Raw genomic sequence first — 21180 nt, 5'->3', positions numbered from 1 at the left:
ACAAGCAGTTTTCGATGTGAGTGGTGGCACTTTCTTTCTGGATGCTTCCAGTGGAACTGGTAAACCTTTTCTCATCAATCTTCTTTTGGCAAAAATCCGGCAAAGAAACATGATTGCCCTTGCAGTGGCATCAGTGGCATCATCAAGCATTGCTGCCACACTGTTGACAGGAGGAAGAACAGCTCACTCAGTCTTCAGGTTACCCTTAAATCTGGCAAGTATGGATGCACCAACCTGTAACATTGGCAGGGGCACTGGCAAAGCAAAGCTCCTGCAGGAGTGCCAGTTCATTGTCTGAGATGAGTGTACAATGTCTCACAAAGCTGCCTTAGAGGCTCTTGATCACACCATGCAAGATCTTTGACATAATGAAAGAAAAATGGGTAGAGTGACTGGTGTTGGCTGGGGATTTTTGACAAATACTGCCAGTCATTCCACATGGAACCAAAGCTGATGAACTGCAGGCCTGCCTGAAGGCCTCACATTTGGAACAACATTCAGCGATTCAGCGTTTGCTGTAAGCTTGCTCAAACTGGGAAATGGAGCCATGGCATCTGAAAATCAAGATGGAACTATCTCGATGAACAACATTGGGAAACAGTTGCAACACTTCAACAACTACAAGATGCAGTATTTCCAAATGTTGCACATAACTTCCGTGACCAGAAGTGGCTATGCCAGAGCCATCATGGAACCAAACAATGATGCAGCCAATTCAACAAACAGAGGCCTTCTTACACAGTTACCTGGCACTATGCAAATGTACAAGTCAGTTGACACTGTACCAGACACAAATGAAGCAGTTCACTACCCCACAGAATTTATTTCTTAACTCTCTGGAACCACCAGGTGTGCCTCCTCACAATCTGGAGCTCAAGATTGGTGGACCCATTATGCTTCTTTAGAATCTGAACCCACCAACACTCTGCATTGGAACATCTTTGACTGTCAAGAAACTTATGCCACATGTCATTGAAGCCACAATCATGACTGGCCATGCAGCAGGACAGGATGTTTTCATTCCACGCATTCCAATCATCCCCTCTGACTTGCCATTTTAATTTAGAAGGCTCTAGTTCCATGGCCACCTCAGTTTTGCCATGAGCATCAACAAGGCACAAGAACAATCACTCAAAGTTGTTAGCCTCAACCTGCAAAGCCAATGCTTTTCCCATGGTCAACTTTATGTTGATTGTTCCAGAGTTGGCAATGGCAGAAACCTTTTCATCTTGGCTCCACATGGAAAACATGAAACATTGTCTAGCCTGAAGTTCTACAAGGATTAAAAAAAAACAATGTCAAGCACTGTGATAAAATGTGATGTGAAATCCTCAGTGCTGAAGAATAAGAAACAATGCTGGAGAAGTTGGGCAGAAAGAGGAAAGAGAAGAAAGGCAGAAAGAGAAACAGAAAAAGGAGGAAGGCAGAAGAACAATGAAAAGAAGACAACAAAGAACAAAGGAAGGAGAGGCAGATAGAAGAAGAAAGGTACAAGAAGAAAATAGGCAGGACAGGAAGATACAGTAGAAGTACACAAAGATGACAAAAAACAAGGAATAACAAAAATCCAAAGCAGAAGAAACTCTGCAACATCAAGAAGCAAATGCAGCAGTAATGACTACTTCCAGAGCAACTGAAACTTAACAGTAAAAAGCAAGACTAGAAGTAAACACAGCAACAATGACTGCATTCTGCCCTTCCGTACCTGCGATCTCACAGACATTGTGTTGTACTTCAGTCGGTTGTCTGTACTATCTGGTTCAGGACGACACAGTTCAAGCCTATGAAACCTTTGCCACCCCTGTGTGAAGTGGGGCCATCGCTGTAAAATACAAAACACACAGGAAATGGCGCTTTGTGTTGAGGCGCGGCGGTGATGATCATGTTTAACCCTCAACCAGTCAAAGATCCCTGGGGGGTTAAACACGGCAAGGTAAGCCTTGGTCATATTTGCTGTCTCCCACCTGTCTCTCTCTCTTTCTCTTTCCTCCTGCCCACTCCTCTCCCTCCCCCCATCCTTTCTGTCCTTCCTCTCTCTCCCTCCTCTCTTCGTATTCCCGTCACTCACTGACGGGTGGTATTTGCTAGTATGTATATACACTGTATACTAGTCGGGCATGCCTGCACACTGCAAGCAAAATTTTGGGTGCATCCTTTGTGCATCGATACTAATAAAAGGCAATGTGTGAGTGTGTGTGTGTGTGTGTGTATCAGTGTGTGTCTCCTCCATATCTCCAAAACTATAGCAGCTTGAAACTTTGCGTGCATACTAAGAAAACTCCAAGGAAGTGTAAGAGTGAAAATTGTGTGTTTGGGTTAATTAAAACACCCCTTTTGAAGATAATTGGCAGCCTTATTTAATTATATTCTTCATCAGGCGATCCTCGGCCACCTCACTGTCTGGGGTCCTAAGGCATTTCCTGGGAAACCTCGCTGGGGTCTGAAGCTGGCATGTTTTTTGACCTGCTCAACCTCACCTTGACTTGGAGCAGGCCGCAACTTGGAACAAACTGTTCATCATAGCTACAAATCGCTTGGTACATTGCAATGCTATTAATGGCCCAGAGACGTCAGTGTTCGTTGTTTTATTTCATTTCCGCTTATGCGTTCGCCATGAGTATCTCAAACGAAAACGAATTACAAAATTTAAGCTCCAGAATCGAACTTGCAAGCAGTTTCGACTCCAAGAAAAGTGTTCATTTGTCCAATTCGGACATGTGTGACATTTCGGGCATCCCCGGGAGGTGGTGTATGTTTAATATGACGGGTCGGTGATTGCCAATTGTGTGCCAAGAAAGCCGTTTCATTGGAGTGCTTGCTTGAATGCTTAAGCCACTTGGCGAGCGCTCTCCAAGCTGCTTGGTTGTTTGTTTTAGGGAAAAAGTACACACGCTTTCAATCTCACATCGATCAGACTACGTTTCCGCCTTTCTTGGGTCCAGCGGTGCCATGCGGTAGGTGACTTGGGAGGTGTTTTATCCACTGAAAATGTGCAAGGATCGCATTGTGTGATCTCCATTTGTAATCCACCTCTCACTTCGACATTGATGCATTTAAAAATGATACACCCGAGCGGGTTTGACGGTCAGCTCGGATACAAAACTTGACGCAACCGAGTGTTAGTCAACTTTGGCGACTATAGAAAGTGAAAACAGAATTTAAATTGAACTTAAAATAACCGCGTGAGGCCGTGTTGAAGTCAGCGGACCTCGTGTTGCCCAATAAACAGGGCTCAACGACAGAGGTAACGAGAAACTAGTTGGTCGAATTAAATCTTCTTAATAATCCCGATGAAACCCATTATGCATTATAGCCGTCCGATGCTTCCTTATAGGCCATTCGACCAATCGGTCATTTTGTACTTGACCCTGTAACCTTGACCCCGAGGTGAAAATGCGAAAAAAACGCTCAGACGATCTATAGAGAGCAACTAGTATTATCATCGTGTCAAGTTAGAACTCAATCGGCCGAGACGTCTAGGAGGAGAGAGAAAAATAAAAATTGACAGACAGACGGACAGAGAGACAGACAAACAGACAGACAGACGGACCTGAGGACATCGAACGGTTTTATTAGGTCAGCGAGCTGACCTAAAAACAATAAGGTCCATCCGCCCAGGTGTTCGCCATGTTTTTTTTCGCTGTGAAGACAAAGTATTGTTGCGGGCTGGCAGGGTCAGGTGAGAAGACCACTAGGTGGCGAAAACTACGACGATTCTCACCAGACTTCCCGGAATTGTAGGGCGTCGTTCACGGATAATTCCGTAACGTGGCGGGTCGCTTAACCGACCGTGGACGCCAATGCCTCAACCGCGTGGTGTAGCGTCCTCCTGTCTAGAAACAAGTTACCTAATTAACCACGTGGTTTCGGCTACCGGGGAACCACGCCCTCGGTACGCCTTGCCCGAACCGGATCACTCTACCAACTACCAACGACCTTTCCGGATCGGATGCAGTCGAGTGGCACTGCCCAGGACGTACCGGCTAGAAGGAACGGATTATCAGGAATAAAGACCTGGCTAAACTCATATTCGAACCATGTTGGACCAATGGAGGAAAAGACAAGGACGAGCTGGGAACATTTCTACAATTACTTATTTACAATAAGCGGGGAAAAGCATGTGGCACAATAAAAAGTTTTATTCGGTATGTAATGCAGGGGAAAGATGAGAGGTGTGGTGCGGCAATTTTACAAGCAACTTACAAAAGTGGACACAGTGCAGACTTGACGCAAGATTAATAAAGCAACAATTACAACAATAAAAATCTTATACAGGCTTATCTAACGAACAGGCGCCAACACACTCAGACACATACTCAGACGAAATAAACCCAAATGAAAAGAAAAGGGACCTTTTGCAGCCAGGGAGGGAGGGAGTTGAGGTCACAGTTTTCGGTACCTGAGCGTTTCGGGGGAAGGGATGCTCCGTGGTGCGGCGCCCGACAAAAGCTGTGCAGTTCGGTCCACAGCCGCACGTGTGGTAATCGTGTCTGGCGGAGTTCAAAGAGGCGAGAGATGAGTAGTAGGCAGGACCAGATTAGAGGCTTGGTCGAGGTCGTGTGGGCGAGGACCAGTACAGTAGGCGGGCCGTCGAGGCGAGACGTAGGCAGAGCCAGGCAGCAGGAGCACTTTTACAACAACTCTCAATTCTCTTCAACCTCTCCAACAATTCCCTGCAATTTTCTTCAACCTCTCCAACAATTCCCTGCAATTCTCTTCAACCTCTCCAACTTCTTCACAATTCCAACGACCAACTCGGAGGTCCATGCTTTATACAGCCTGGAGCTCGGGGAGGAGCCTTGGCGAAACCGACGTCATCGTCCGATCCGAGCATCCCGATTGGACCGGTCCTTCATGTGGTCCGCCTTTCTGGGCGGGGTTTCGGCCAGACGCTGGTCTGGCCCGCTCACGCCACGCGTGTCTTGGTTTGGAAAGGTGGAAGCCGATGCGGCTTTCATAGCAAACTTCAGGATTCTGCCTCAGAAAACGAGACTCTGGATACAGTGGGTAGTCGGTGATATGCTATGGTAAGCGAGACGAGGGTGCGAGGCAATTCACCTCAGAAAATAAATGAGGAAGAGTGGGAAGTGGAATGGAGGGGAAAATGATTTAATAAAATAAAAGGGAAAAAATGATTAATTAATCCTAACTATAGCCCATCGCAACACACTCCCTCGTCTTCGCACTAGACAAAAGGTAGGGACCTAACTACACATACATTAATGAAATAACTGACTCGCGACAACAGTATGTTGTATGCATATGATTCCGAGAACCGTAACAGTATCGATTGACAGTTTGTGTTGTCTGGCTTGGCACATTTATAAAATTCGAATTTCGCTAATTACCCACTTTCAGGCCTCTTTCAAAGAATGCTGTTTGAAGGTATATCTTTGTGTTGGGCGTTTTTATTTCCTTGATGCTGTAGTGTTCACTGACAATACGAGAAGAAGACACTAGGTCAGGAGCGCAAGCAGGTATGAGCTCTTTATTCCGGGAAACATCGGCACACAGGAACACCGCCCAGCAGGCGGAGCATAATATCAAACACCCAATCACGTGACTCCAAACATCCGATCTACACACAGCACATTTCCTCCCCCTCTAAATGGCTAAAGTTAACAGACAAAATCCTCCAATACTGAGGACGCTTTCTGAGCCATTCAGGTCGAACAGGACAGCTAGGAGACATAGAAACAGATTCCTCCTGATTTGGTAGGGGTGACATACCAGTAGGACTCATCACATTTTTAGCATCAAGAGCATCAGGTAGAAAAACTTGTGCATTTTCTCTGTTCAGAACGGACTCAGATGAACACCTTGGACCAACTAACCCACTTGGAGCCGACATGTCTTGCACTGACGATTCAACAGAAACTTGAGGTGGTGGCACAACAAGTTCCGAATCAATGATACCCGGTGCTGATGGTGATGCTGAAAAGCGATCATGAATTTGGTTAACATGCCATTTCCACACTTTCCCATCATTAGTTTTAACCATGAACTTGGCTGGTCCGAGTACCACAGATACCACTGCCGGTACCCACTTACAATTGTGGAAATAATCACGTACCATCACAGGCTGCTCTACTTCAAAGGTACAAACAAGCGTTGGACATGACACCGACCCGGACATAGACCTACTATGTCTCAACAAATCCAGTCTAGATCCCAATGCACGCCCATACAAACGCATAGCAGGTGTATCACTATTTGATGGGTGAGCAGCATCCCCATAATGTAGTAAAAACACATCAACCATTGCTTGCATAGATGACCCTGTTGGGGAAATTATTTCTCTCTAGACAAGAAACCTTTGCCTCAGTCTGAGTAGGTCAAAGTGTTTGTGGTTTTTTTTTCCTCTACTGTTCTATTATTTAGTTGTTAAGGCCTACCATCTCCTTATAATCTTGTCTTTCTTTGACACTTTGGACATTGCTTGGTTCTTCTGCAAGTACAAGGTGACCGGGCTGATAAGCTGTACATTCTGTTCTTTGCGATCAAAAGCCCTCTCTGCTTATAAAATGGGATGGATATATGGAGGGGGGGAAGAAAAGAGAGAAAGACAGCAAATAAATTGTACAGAAGAAAGAACTCCTTGTGGACATTGATTTTTACTGAACTTCTGTGGTTTATTTTATCCCGATACATGCAACACCGAGTCGGCTAGACGTTGAATCCTCGAGGAGGACAAGATCCCTCAACAATCTAAATAATCCTTTCGATCACGACGCGGTTCAAGGATAGAAATCCACGTCAACCCCTTCCCTCAACACAAAACACGTTTTAACGACTTAACAAATGACTTAGCTTAGCCATTCATTTCCAGATGGTATGGTGCTGACTTGAGATGTTTGACACCATTCTGAACCATGAAATCATTAAAAACACCAGAAACAAATTGCGGACCATTATCAGAAACCAAAACTTCAGGTACTCTTCTGTTTGCAAAGATTGACCACAGTTTTTCAACTGTGTTTTCTGCAATTGTGGATGGCATGATAACAACCTCTGGCCACTTGGAGAACGCGTCAACTACAACCAAGAACATCTTGTCCATAAATGGACCAGCAAAATCTACATTAATTCTTTGCCATGGCTTGTAGTCCGTGGGCTTATGTAACATTTTCTGGGTTTGTCATTTTTGGGGTAGATTCGTGTTACCCATGTCTAAACACATCTAGAAACTTCACTGGTTTAGAAAAAAAGGGTGCCAGTTTTTCCATTAACATTTAGGGCCTCCATTTTGAATTTCAAAATGGCCACCGCCGAAAATCTTCTTTTAAAAATAATATTTCAAATTAACCATAACTATTCATTCAAATGTCATACAATATTTATTTTATCTAAACTCATATAAAGGGGACAAAGATTCATTAGAAGCAAACTAAGAGCACTAGAAATACTCTAAATATTGGAAAAAATTCAAGATGGCCGCCTGATTTTGGGGGTTTTCTATGTAAAATGCCATTACTTTTGAACCAATAGACATAAGAAGATGTTTTTGGTGTCTAATCATATGTTTTGGCACAGGAGGATTCCAATAATAACAACATATTTATGATTGGAACACTCTTTGCCAATCCTTCAAAACATTTAACAGAAATAATATAGAGCATGTAATACAATATAAATTTATTTGGGCGGTTACACAATTAGAAGATGGATAAGTTTTGTTTCAAAGGTATCAAAATGCTACATGTATGAATCAGGAGTGTCAATGTTACTGATTAAACATTTATAATTGTCATTGCTTCGATCATCTTCAAGATCTTCGCCAATCCTTGGTGGTGTTATGTTCGTACAGCTGTCGCCTTCCCCACCACATTTGCAAAGTTCGGTACAGACCACACTGTTTCCTCTGCATGAGCACCTTCTTGAACACTTTGATTTCTCAGTTACACCTGACGAGCTGCAGCACTGAGACTGGAGCTGGTGCAACCTGAGAAAGAACAATCAGTAGCTTTTTGTCTTGGTTTCGCCACTCCAAGGTCAAAGGGTCAAGAAAGTTGGGTTCAATACCATATCCTGGTGGCAGATATTACACTGGACATGGGCCCGGCGTACATGTTCAATCTATGCTCCCTGAGTCGGTGGCAGTTCGTCAACTCCTTGTTCATCTGTGAGTTGCTTGAACAAAAACCATCTCGGCATCTTTGCTTGCCCAACGTGGACTCCAACTGGAGAGAAAAGAGAGCAAAGAAACTCTTCACAACCATGAAGAACTTCTTCAGATGGCTCATCCCCTTCGCCAAGGTCAGCGAGTGATCTCAGAATGGTGGGGCTTGCCTTCAGGAAAGTTGTAAAGCACCCCTTCTTTCCCTTCCCTTGGATATGTCCTGTCGTATCACAGCCTGCACCGAAAATCAGCTGTATTTGATTTTGGTGTCAGAGACATTTGCCTCTTTGTTTTGCATGCTTGCACTATGGAATGTGAAAGAGTGCGACATGTGTTGCTGAGCTCTTTGGCACGTGTGTCTGTTGTTGCAGCTCGAGTTCCTTGTAATGTCCACCTCATCATAGCAACTAGTTCTGCAGGTACACACTGTTCTTCACAATTTGTCAATGAGCCATTAAAGGTCCATGGATTAGATTCGTGGGCTTGCCAGATAAATTGCCTGATAAGTTTTGAGCAATGAAAGATGGTCTTCATATCTCGTCTCATAGCTAAAACATCACGTTCCTCCACAACGGTATCTATTGCTGACCGAACAGTTTCCTTAGAATGAATGACTGCAGGTTTTCTTCCTTTTGCTTCAGTAATTGTGAAGTTTGATATTTGTTGTTCTATTTTGGTGAGTAGCACTGCACGTGCAATCTGTGGGTTTGGAATGCCATGATTGTGCATAAATTAGATATATCCTGTTGCTACGTCACTCAAAGTAAGGATGCTTCCTTGATCTATAGATTCCTGCAATTCAGCACTGAACTCGATCTCTGCAGAAATAAATTCCACTGTATTTTCTGCCTGATGTTCTCTGTTGCTGACTCTTTCTTTGGCATGTATGTACTTGCGCTAGTTAATGGTATGGCAATTTTTGTGATATTTAATGTCCCTTGAAAGAAAGTCGCCATCATTTATGATGTATGCCAGGTTTACTTTCCATTGTTCATTCCCGCTAACATCACCTATGTTTTGGATTGACACTCCAATATCGACACTTCGACAAGTAATAAGGCGTTCTGTCTTACCACCACAAATCTCCTCGTTTTGACAGAAGAAACAGTGTTCCTTTTAGAATGGAGGGCAACGAGATCTTGTTAGTGTGCTGGTAGATGCAGGAGTTGCTTGCTTTGGGGTGTTAGATGTTTGTGATGCGGGAGGGCGACCACCGACTTTGCTGTATGACAATACACTTGATTCTTGAGATAAAGCTGCTTTGTCATATCTATCTTTGTCTCTCTCAATGTGTTGATTGTGTGTTGCTTTACCATGACATGATTTGTGCCACACTGCATGTTGGTTGTTCAGTTCTTTTCCAGATATGCCACTCAGTTGTTGATGCAAACGAACATACTCAGGGTTTTGATATTGAGCCCTCTTGCTTATACAGTCCAACAATGATTGGTATGATTCCAGTTCTGGTAGTCGCAGATGCTCCAGTTGATGAACACCTTTAATGTCAGTGAACTTGTCTCCTTGACACAACAAGCAGATTCGAAAGTCAATGGAAGGTTCAGTTGCACGCTTCTTACATGATGGTTCTCCACAGGACGCCATGGTTAATCTGGAATCATAACCATAAGTGAAATTAACAAGTTGCCATAAATTTCAATGCCTTAAGTATTTTATAGGATGGGATGTCTTCTGAAATAAAGCGGGAAGTTATTTGGTTCTCAATGAATATGCATCATATTGCAAGCAGAAAATATTTGTCAGATACCAGTAATAAGTGTCACATTCATACCAATATTTCTTGACATTAACATCAAACCTGTTGATATCCATGCAAACAGAGTTCAGATGAACAGTTGTCTCAACTACAATGCATTTGGTACCCAAACTCTATTTGAACACACTTTGAATTATATGTTCAAAATAACGTTAAATACCGAAAAATCATACATAAAGGGTAAAACCGGCAGCCATTTTGAAATTCAAAATGGAGGCCCTAAAAACTAATAGAAAAACTGGCACCCTTTTTTTCTGAATCAGTGAAGTTTATAGATGTGTTTAAACATGGGGGCCAAGAATCTACCCAAAATTTTGCTTTTTTTTTTACATAAGCCCACAGACTATTGTCTGGAACAGGCCATAGGCACGACACCCGCCGTGGATTGTCGGCATCTGACTGGCATGTAGGGCATTGCCTAATCATATGCTCAATGTCCTTGTCCAGACCAGGTGACAAAAGACTACGGGCTAGACTTTTGGTTTTAACAACGCCAAGGTAACTGGCATGCAACTCAGTGAGACAATGTTGTCTGAATTTCGGAGGAATCACCGTTCTCATACCCCACATAATACAACCTTGAGCTAAAGACAGCTCTGATGATTGAGATGCAAACGGTTGATACTCAGGTGTTGAAGGCAGGTCGTTCCAATTTCCAGTGGAGAACGCCTGTATGATACAGGCGAGAACAGGATCGTGGGCTGATTCAACAGCCACATGCTTAGCCGTGACAAGCCCACACTGGATTTGGCTCAGTGTAAACACATCCACATGATCGGATTATTCAGACGAAGATGGGTCCCTCTTGCAAGGAATGCGAGAGAGACCGTCACAGTTGGCATATTTCTCGGTGCCACCGAACTGGATATCATAGCTGTCGGCAGCAAGGAACAAACACCATCGTTGTATTCGTGTCACCTCCTCAACTGGGATACCTCGCTTTGCTTCCATGAGGAATTGGAGTGATTTGTGATCAGTCTGCAAGGTGAAATGGTGGCCAAGCAGGTACTGATGAAACTTTCGCACTCCCCAGACGAGGCTGAGAGCCTCCCTCTCGATTTGAGCATATTTCTGCTCTGCTGCCGACAGGGTGCGAGATGCAAAACAAACAGGGCATTCAGAACCATTGTCCATTTTGTGTGATAGCACTACTCCAATGCCATATGCGGAGCTGTCGCATGCCAAAATGAGTGGACGTTTAGGTTCGTAGTGAACGAGAACCGTATCTTCTGCGAGTAGCAGCTTGACACGATCGAAAGCTGCCTGTTGGTCGGATCTCCATGCCCAGCGTTCCTCCTTTCTGAGTAGCCGCGTTAATGGAGCCAACTCAGAGTTCAGGTTGCTCACGGATCTCTGGTAGTACTGTGCCATACCAATGAATGAGCGAAGCTGAATCTTGTCTTGTGGTGGTGGCATGTGCTGAATCGCCTCCACCTTCCGTGGGCCTTTCACTAGCCCCACCGGTGTGATGATGTGCCAAAGGTACTCCAACCGTTGTTGGAAGAAAGCACACTTGTCCCTATTCAAGCGGAGCCCACAAGTCTCAAACTTTGTTCGCACTTTGTCAATGTTGTTGAGGTGCTCCTCAGCCATTTTTCCCGCAATGAGTACGTCATCCAGGTAGGTTTGAGATCTACACAAACCTGATCCATCACTTTCTGCCACAGAGTGGGGGCCGAAGCAATCCCAAAACAGAGCAAGGTGTACCGATAGAGACCTTGACATGTGTTGATCGTTAAAAGGTCACTACTCCCGGGATCCATTTCCAGATGAAAATATGCATCCCGCAGGTCGAGTTTCATAAAGAATTTACTCCGTACCAATCGTGCATATATCTCATTGATTGATGGAAGTGGGTACTGCTCGATACTAAGACTTGGGTTGACCGTAGCCTTGAAGTCCCCGCATAATCGAACAACACCGTGACGACTGGAGTGGCCCAGTCAGAGTATGGCACCAGTTCAATTACTCCACAGGCCTCAAGTCTATACAACTCAGCTTTCACCTTGTCGCACAGGGCATATGGAACTGGCCTCGGTTTACAAAACCGAGAAGCCACGCTCTCCTTCATGAAGAGCTTGGCCTGTATATCCTTGAGTTTCCTAAGGTCATTGGAAAACAAGGTTCGATGCTTTTGAAGGATCTCCTCTAACTGATGCTCCAATCGACTTGGTATGGTTTGCACAAGGTGAATGGCTGACTAGTCGAGCTTGATGTGAGTCAGCCAGTCACGACAGAGAAGGGATGGCCCACTTCCCCGAACCACGTACAACTTGAGAGCGGCATCTTGGCCCTGATAGGTCACGGATGCATCTGCCACCCCAATCGGCTTTATTTTCTCATTGGTGTGGGTATATAGTATGAGATCTGAACCGATGAGTTTCAGACCATTCAGCTTATGACAGGTCTGTTCGCCTATGATGGAGACTGCCATCCCAGTATCAATTTGGAACGTGATAGGCATATTGTTAACCTCCACTTCTACTGTCAATGGTCGAGCTTTTGAAGATCCAACTGAATGAAGACTCAGCATTGGTTGAATATCTCGAACTGGGTCATCATCATCATTGTCCATGACGTGTACTGTGGTTGATGCCCCTCGACAGACGCGTTTCAGATGGCCCACCTTCTGACGATTCAAACACATGCTATCCTTAAAGGACACACAGGACGAGGCGTCGACCTCCACACCCCCAACATGCCTGCGTGTTTCCCTTGCCACCCGATTGGAAGTGTTGTGACTGTGGCTCGCGATTCATATCGAAGGTTGCTCGTGGGGTCCGAGGTGAACCGGATATCTTGTTGACCCCCATGTCACTTCCCATGGTCTGACCGGCGATGGCTCGTACATCTTTGAGCGACTGTTCGACAGCCGATGCAGTTTCGACCGCATTGACGAACGTAATGTCCTCGAAGTTGATGCGAAGTATCGCCGACACCATCTTCTGATCTTGGAACCCGGCAACAAATCGATCAAATCGAAACTTTACAATTGTGGTCTCGTAGTGATGGGGAATACATCTCTCTTATAATACCAAGCTTGCACACTAAAAACTCGGCTCTCCGTCACACGATCCCTATGAAATTGCTGTGGCACTTAGCGGACATGCCGACAATGTTTGGGAAGTCTTGGCGTTCCATAGTACCACTTGCATTTTGCACAATGCGTATTTTTGTCATTCCCCGTGTACGGTCTGTCATCTGCTACCAGCTATGTTGTACTGATATCCCGTGCATGTGCACGGGTATCGCGAGTATCTACTATACTAAAAAAATAGAATATGTTTGTATGTATGTATGTGTGTGTGCTTGTTCGTCCTTTATAGGCGGCCAAACCGTTGGATGGAATGAATGATCCTTGGGTCATGAGAACGGACATGGGGGGGGGGTCAACTTCAAGGTCAAAGGTCACGGGGTCAAGGGGTCAAGGTCACCGGGTAACTTCAATTTCTCAATTTCATCCGATCGAGACGGGACCAACGCCATTCAACAGATAATCAAAATTAAATGACAGTTGATTGACGACATTCACTTCCGACTTCTGGTTTTCGAGTTATGACGTCATAAATTGACTAAAACGTCAATTTTTCATCTTTGTTTGTCCTTTATAGACGGCCAAACCGTTGGATAGAATGACATGAAACTTGGCATATGTGATCCTTGGGAATGGACGGCATATGTGATCCTGTGGAATCAAGGTCAAGGTCAACGTCAAAGGTCACGGGGTCAAGGTCACCGGATAATGTCGATTTCTCAATTTCATCCGATCGAGACGGGACCAACGCCAATCAACAGATAACTGTACCCGCCCATGGGCGGGTACTTTGCTAGTATCTATCTATAATTCCAGCAATCTGTGTGTGTGTGTGTGTGTGTGTGTCTGTGACCGCTGTTTCTCGACAACCACTGGTCCGATCTGATTGAAACTTTCCATGTATATTGCTGGGGACCTGTGGATGTGCCTTTTCAAAGTTTGATATTAATCGGACAAGTGGTTCTCAAGTTATGGCCATTTATTTACCAACCAATGACAAGACACGTTGTTGCGAGGGCGTGGCCGATAGGGGAAGGGAAGCTCAGCCGTGTTCCCCATTACAGGTTACAACGTAGGGCTTCCAGAGAGTGATGACTTCGTGTATTCTAATAATTTCTTGATTTCTTATGCGCATTTATAGATCAACACTATGCCCCAAGTTATGATCGTTTTCATTTTAGACGGTGCATAAATTTCGGTAAGACATACAAGACACGTTGCTGCGTATGCGTGGCCGATGGGGAAGAGATCCTCAGCCGCGTTCCCCATTACGGGTTACAACGTACGGACTTCCGGATAGTGATGACTTACCGTATTCTAATAATTCTCAATTTCTTAGGCGCATTTTTAGATAAACACAATGCCCCAATCCAGTCATCATTTACGAGAGCAAAGGAATGGCCTGTGTGTTTGTTTGAAAGAAGAAAAGTTTTTTTTTTTCACGTACGGCCATGCACGTACAGTACGTTTCTTTTTCTTTCTTTTTGGATGGAATGAATGATCCTTGGGTCATGAGAACGGACATGGGGGGGGGGGGTCAACTTCAAGGTCAAAGGTCACGGGGTCAAGGGGTCAAGGTCACCGGGTAACTTCAATTTCTCAATTTCATCCGATCGAGACGGGACCAACGCCATTCAACAGATAATCAAAATTAAATGACAGTTGATTGACGACATTCACTTCCGACTTCTGGTTTTCGAGTTATGACGTCATAAATTGACTAAAACGTCAATTTTTCATCTTTGTTTGTCCTTTATAGACGGCCAAACCGTTGGATAGAATGACATGAAACTTGGCATATGTGATCCTTGGGAACGGACGGCATATGTGATCCTGTGGAATCAAGGTCAAGGTCAACGTCAAAGGTCACGGGGTCAAGGTCACCGGATAATGTCGATTTCTCAATTTCATCCGATCGAGACGGGACCAACGCCAATCAACAGATAACTGTACCCGCCCATGGGCGGGTACTTTGCTAGTATCTATCTATAATTCCAGCAATCTGTGTGTGTGTGTGTGTGTGTGTGTGTGTGTGTGTGTGTGTGTGTGTGTGTGTGTGTGTCTGTGACCGCTGTTTCTCGACAACCACTGGTCCGATCTGATTGAAACTTTCCATGTATATTGCTGGGGACCTGTGGATGTGCCTTTTCAAAGTTTGATATTAATCGGACAAGTGGTTCTCAAGTTATGGCCATTTATTTACCAACCAATGACAAGACACGTTGTTGCGAGGGCGTGGCCGATAGGGGAAGGGAAGCTCAGCCGTGTTCCCCATTACAGGTTACAACGTAGGGCTTCCAGAGAGTGATGACTTCGTGTATTCTAATAATTTCTTGATTTCTTATGCGCATTTATAGATCAACACTATGCCCCAAGTTATGATCGTTTTCATATTAGACGGTGCATAAATTTCGGTAAGACATACAAGACACGTTGCTGCGTATGCGTGGCCGATGGGGAAGAGATCCTCAGCCGCGTTCCCCATTACGGGTTACAACGTACGGACTTCCGGATAGTGATGACTTACCGTATTCTAATAATTCTCAATTTCTTAGGCGCATTTTTAGATAAACACAATGCCCCAATCCAGTCATCATTTACGAGAGCAAAGGAATGGCCTGTGTGTTTGTTTGAAAGAAGAAAAGTTTTTTTTTTTCACGTACGGCCATGCACGTACAGTACGTTTCTTTTTCTTTCTTTTTGGATGGAATGAATGATCCTTGGGTCATGAGAACGGACATGGGGGGGGTCAACTTCAAGGTCAAAGGTCACGGGGTCAAGGGGTCAAGGTCACCGGGTAACTTCAATTTCTCAATTTCATCCGATCGAGACGGGACCAACGCCATTCAACAGATAATCAAAATTAAATGACAGTTGATTGACGACATTCACTTCCGACTTCTGGTTTTCGAGTTATGACGTCATAAATTGACTAAAACGTCAATTTTTCATCTTTGTTTGTCCTTTATAGACGGCCAAACCGTTGGATAGAATGACATGAAACTTGGCATATGTGATCCTTGGGAACGGACGGCATATGTGATCCTGTGGAATCAAGGTCAAGGTCAACGTCAAAGGTCACGGGGTCAAGGTCACCGGATAATGTCGATTTCTCAATTTCATCCGATCGAGACGGGACCAACGCCAATCAACAGATAACTGTACCCGCCCATGGGCGGGTACTTTGCTAGTATCTATCTATAATTCCAGCAATCTGTGTGTGTGTGTGTGTGTGTGTGTGTGTGTGTCTGTGACCGCTGTTTCTCGACAACCACTGGTCCGATCTGATTGAAACTTTCCATGTATATTGCTGGGGACCTGTGGATGTGCCTTTTCAAAGTTTGATATTAATCGGACAAGTGGTTCTCAAGTTATGGCCATTTATTTACCAACCAATGACAAGACACGTTGTTGCGAGGGCGTGGCCGATAGGGGAAGGGAAGCTCAGCCGTGTTCCCCATTACAGGTTACAACGTAGGGCTTCCAGAGAGTGATGACTTCGTGTATTCTAATAATTTCTTGATTTCTTATGCGCATTTATAGATCAACACTATGCCCCAAGTTATGATCGTTTTCATATTAGACGGTGCATAAATTTCGGTAAGACATACAAGACACGTTGCTGCGTATGCGTGGCCGATGGGGAAGAGATCCTCAGCCGCGTTCCCCATTACGGGTTACAACGTACGGACTTCCGGATAGTGATGACTTACCGTATTCTAATAATTCTCAATTTCTTAGGCGCATTTTTAGATAAACACAATGCCCCAATCCAGTCATCATTTACGAGAGCAAAGGAACGGCCTGTGTGTTTGTTTGAAAGAAGAAAAGTTTTTTTTTTCACGTACGGCCATGCACGTACAGTACGTTTCTTTTTCTTTCTTTTTTTCTCTTCTTTTTTTCTCTTCTCTTCTCTTTGTGTTTTTCCTTGCGATGACATTGCGAAAAGGCAAAATACGTTGGTGCACACGAGAGCGAAGGAACGGCCTGTGTGGTTGTTTCTAGCAAGCGGTTTAAAAGTTTTTAAAAAAAATTTTTCTTTTGCACGTACGGGCACGCACTAGTATTTTAAATTTCAACTTGATCGGACGCATGGTCTGGCAGCCAGAATTATTTATTTTTTGATGTGGGTTTTTATTTTTACATTTTTTCATTTTTTTTTGAATAAGGTTCACTTGGCTGTGCCTGGATGGGTTTGAGGGTAGAGGAGTAGCAGCTGAAATTGGAATCCTATCCAGGTTCCTCCTGATGGCTTAATATTTGTTTTTTGCTTGTTTGGGTTCCTTCTGATGACTCCAATGCAGGGCTATACCTATTTGGTCTTCCATTTGATTTGAATTGAATTTATTTTAATCCCATTCTAAATTCAATTGTATGATAATAAACGTCATGGGTCAGGGTCAGGTGTCCGATCAAAGCGGGATGTCTTGGTACCCGGTCATCAATGCCAGCAGTCATATAAAGTGGCAGTTCTAATGAGTCTCAGTAGGGTAAGAATACTGATTCTGGCTCACTTTTCCCCATGTAAATGAATGGGGGATTTTCAGCGATTCATATTTTTTTCCCTAAAAATAAATCCCCTTTTTATCCCAAGGTATATTTATTTGTCTCCCCTTTTAACTTGGAGGTTGAACCTCATTGAATTGAACACCTGGGGGTTGAACAGCTCACTCATTGAACCTATAAAGATTTGTTCATTCTCAAATTCCTTCAATAGTTTAATTTTCTTTGCACAATAATCCCCATCTAAAATATTGACAAACAAAACATTTGAATCTTTATATTTTTGAAGATACCCCTTTTGTGCCATTACGAAATGATAAACTTCTCTTAATGCTCTTGTTTGACCACCTCCTGAGCCACAGGTTATTTTTTGTTAAGCCCCGCCCACTTTTCTTTAAGCCCCGCCCACTTTTGTTAAGCCCCGCCCACTTTCCACAAGGTATTCAATAAGCCCCGCCCACTTTTCTTTAAGCCCCGCCCACTTTTCCTAAGCCCCGCCCACTTTTACTAAGCTCCGCCCACTTTCCATAAGGTATTTTTTCTAAGCCACGCCCACTTTTCCTAAGCCCCGCCCACTTTTGCTAAGCTCCGCCCACTTTTCATAAGGTATTTTTCTACGCCACGCCCACTTTTCCTAAGCCCCGCCCACTTTTGCTAAGCTCCGCCCACTTTTCATAAGGTATTTTTTCTAAACCACGCCCACTTTTCCTAAGCCCCGCCCACTTTTGCTAAGCTCCGCCCACTTTTCATAAGATATTTTTCTAAGCCACGCCCACTTTTCCTAAGCTCCGCCTACTTTTGCTAAGCCCCGCCCACTCTTACATCATTTCCAGTTCATCTCTGACTCACAAAGAAATCACTAGAAAATTACAGGATGTTATGGTTTTGAAAAATTTCCCAATGAAGGCTTGCCTAGGCTTGCCCAGGGAATTTCCAAAGGAAACCACACCCACCAGTCTTTCTCTATAAAAGCTTCAAACCCAGGCTCCATTTTAAACATTTGTTCTTGCTGGCAATGGTGTGCTGTGTGCTTGCCTCGAACTCTCTGTCTTGTATGGAACTAAACCTTCAAGTTGATGAACTGGATTCAAACCTCTTATCTATTGAGGTAAGATTTTTATTTTCCTATTTTCAAACTTTGATTGAAGCATACTCATTTAATAATTAAATAACTTAATTAATACATTATTATTTTCTCTCACAGGAAATTGTATCTGAAATACAAAATGAAAATACTGCTTTTGCTACAACTTGGGGGGAAATTATTGGCTTGGTTGAAGACCTGATGAGCGACCAAGACCTTGAGTGGGATGACTTTGGTGTTCCTTGGAACTCTCTGTCTTGTATGGAACTAAACCTTCAAGTTGATGAACTGGATTCAAACCTCTTATCCATTGAGGTAAGATTTTATTTTCCTATTTTTAGTTCCTTTTAAACATCGACTCGTTTAATAATTAAATAACTTAATTAATACATTATTATTTTCTCTCACAGGAAATTGTGTCTGAAATACGAAATGAAAATACTGCTTTTGCTACAACTTGGGGCGAAATTGTTGGCTTGGTTGAAGACCTTATGAGCGACCAAGACCCACAGAACGAGTTCGTCCTTGATGACCCAACCAAAGAGTTATACCTTGGAGACCAGCAAAATCCTGAAAAAGAGTTTTACAGCAATAGTACTCATTGTGAGTTATCAAGACAATACCCACTGAACAAGTTATACCTTGATGAGCCAGAATACAAGTTTTACCTTGGAGACTCACAAATTTTGAAAAAATCAAGAAATGAGTTCTGCCTTGATGGTTTAAATAACTACCTTGGAGACTCAGGAAAAGGGTTCTGCCAAGATGGTTCTAAATATGGGGCCTACCTTGGAGACTCACAAATTTTGAAAAAATCAGTAAATGAGTTCTGCCTTGATGGTTTAAATAACAACTTGGAGACTCAGGAAAAGGGTTCTGCCAAGATGGTTCTAAATATGGGGCCTACCTTGGAGACTCACAAATTTTGAAAAAATCAGTAAATGAGTTCTGCCTTGATGGTTTAAATAACTACCTTGGAGACTCAGGAAAAGGGTTCTGCCAAGATGGTTCTAAATATGGGTCCTACCTTGGAGACTCACAAATTTTGAAAAAATCAGTAAATGAGTTATCCTTAAGAGACTTTGTAAGTTGGTTTTACTTTGAATACTTGAAATGTGGGTTCTGGATTGATAACTCACAATGTGATACATATCTTGGAAACTCAACGGGAATGTGGTTATACCTTGAAGACTTGGAAAGTTGGGTTTATGTTGGACACTTGAAACTTTTTTGGGGGCTTTTATTTATTTATTTATTTACTTATTATTATTATTATTTTATTTATTTATATTTTGGAGACTTTTGGAGTTGCTATCACTCTTTGGGATCTAAACTTATCGATGTAGTTCTTTGTCGGATGGTGCTTGATGGGAGCAAGATCAAGAAAGTTCTGGGAAGAAAGTGCAGGCTTACTCCCCCTTTTTACGTCATCAAACCTGAAAGCCTTAAAAGACAGAATTGGAAGAAGAGAAAAAAACAAAAAATATACATTGTTCGTTCTGGGAAGAAAGTGCAGGCTTACTCCCCCTTTCTATGTCATCAAACCTGAAAGCCTTAAAAGACAGAATTGGAAGAAGAAAAAAAAACGTAAAAATATATATATATATAGGTGGAAATCTCATTTTGAAAAAGACATTGTGTTGGGCGAGGATTGAGTTGGGGTTGAGATTTTGAATGTGAGGGTTGGGGTTGAGATTTTGAATGTGAGGGTTGGGACACACACACATACACATCAACAAACAAAAGTTAAGCCTTGACTATTCAGTTGAGGATTCTGTGTTTGGGGTTCACAGATGTAAGAACGTCCACCCCTTGACACACATTATATACTGTTATACACCTCGGACTTGGCCCTCGAGTGTCCACAACGGTGTATAGTAGGAGGGAGTGAAGCGCCAACCTATTGCTCCCATTGCACACACACACACACACAAACAAAAGTTAAGCCTTGACTATTCAGTTGAGGATTCTGTGTTTGGGGTTCACAGATGTAAGAACGTCCACCCCTTGACACACATTATATACTGTTATACACCTCGGACTTGGCCCTCGAGTGTCCACAAAGGTGTATTATCTGCTTAGTTTTGTCTTTTGTAATTCCTGTGAATAAAATGAACCTAAAATCTCTTCCCCTTCCAAATCATATATTTTATAAGTCCAAGGAACTGTATCTATTACATCAACAATTTTAAAAAGTTCTTTCGTCCATCGTTCAGTAAAACCCTTTTCAAAATGAGATTTCCACCTATATATTCTTACGATATCACCAACTTTGAACTTAGGTTTTCTGACATTAATCTCTTTTTCATATTTTAATTTTGTAAATGTTTCTGATGGCTTCATATTCGTTGACGTGTGAATCGTGTCATTATACTTATCCACAATATCCTGAATAAAAGATGACCATTGTTGTGAACCGAGTTGTGTGAATTTTTTATATAGTCTCTCTTTTAAGGTACGATTAAAACGTTCAACAACAACTGCCTTCCCTTCATTAAAGGTACTGTATAATGTAATACTGTTATTTTTTAGAAAATTCATAAATGTCTTGTTATAAAACTCTCTACCCTCATCAGTCCACAATTTTTTAGGTTTTCTCTTACTTTTATTAAATATCTGTTGAAAAGCTAACATAAGAGTATTACCTGTTTTGTTTTTTAAAGGGA

The 21180-nt window shown here is 43.1% G+C and overlaps 1 long non-coding RNA gene across 1 annotated transcript; it reads left to right on the top strand.

Moving 5' to 3' along the window:
* The first annotated feature begins 17414 nt into the window (after positions 1-17414).
* Positions 17415-20924, top strand: LOC147010918 (uncharacterized). The gene is made up of 2 exons (XR_015052338.1): positions 17415-18538; positions 18925-20924. It is a non-coding gene; the product is annotated as an uncharacterized LOC147010918 (long non-coding RNA).
* The last annotated feature ends 256 nt before the right edge of the window (positions 20925-21180 follow it).

This window comes from Eptatretus burgeri, chromosome 16 (genome assembly GCF_056783735.1).
Source record: "Eptatretus burgeri isolate ZD-2024b chromosome 16, Ebu_testis_v1, whole genome shotgun sequence".
NCBI lineage: Eukaryota > Metazoa > Chordata > Myxini > Myxiniformes > Myxinidae > Eptatretus > Eptatretus burgeri.
This window is presented reverse-complemented; position numbering and strand designations above follow the sequence as displayed.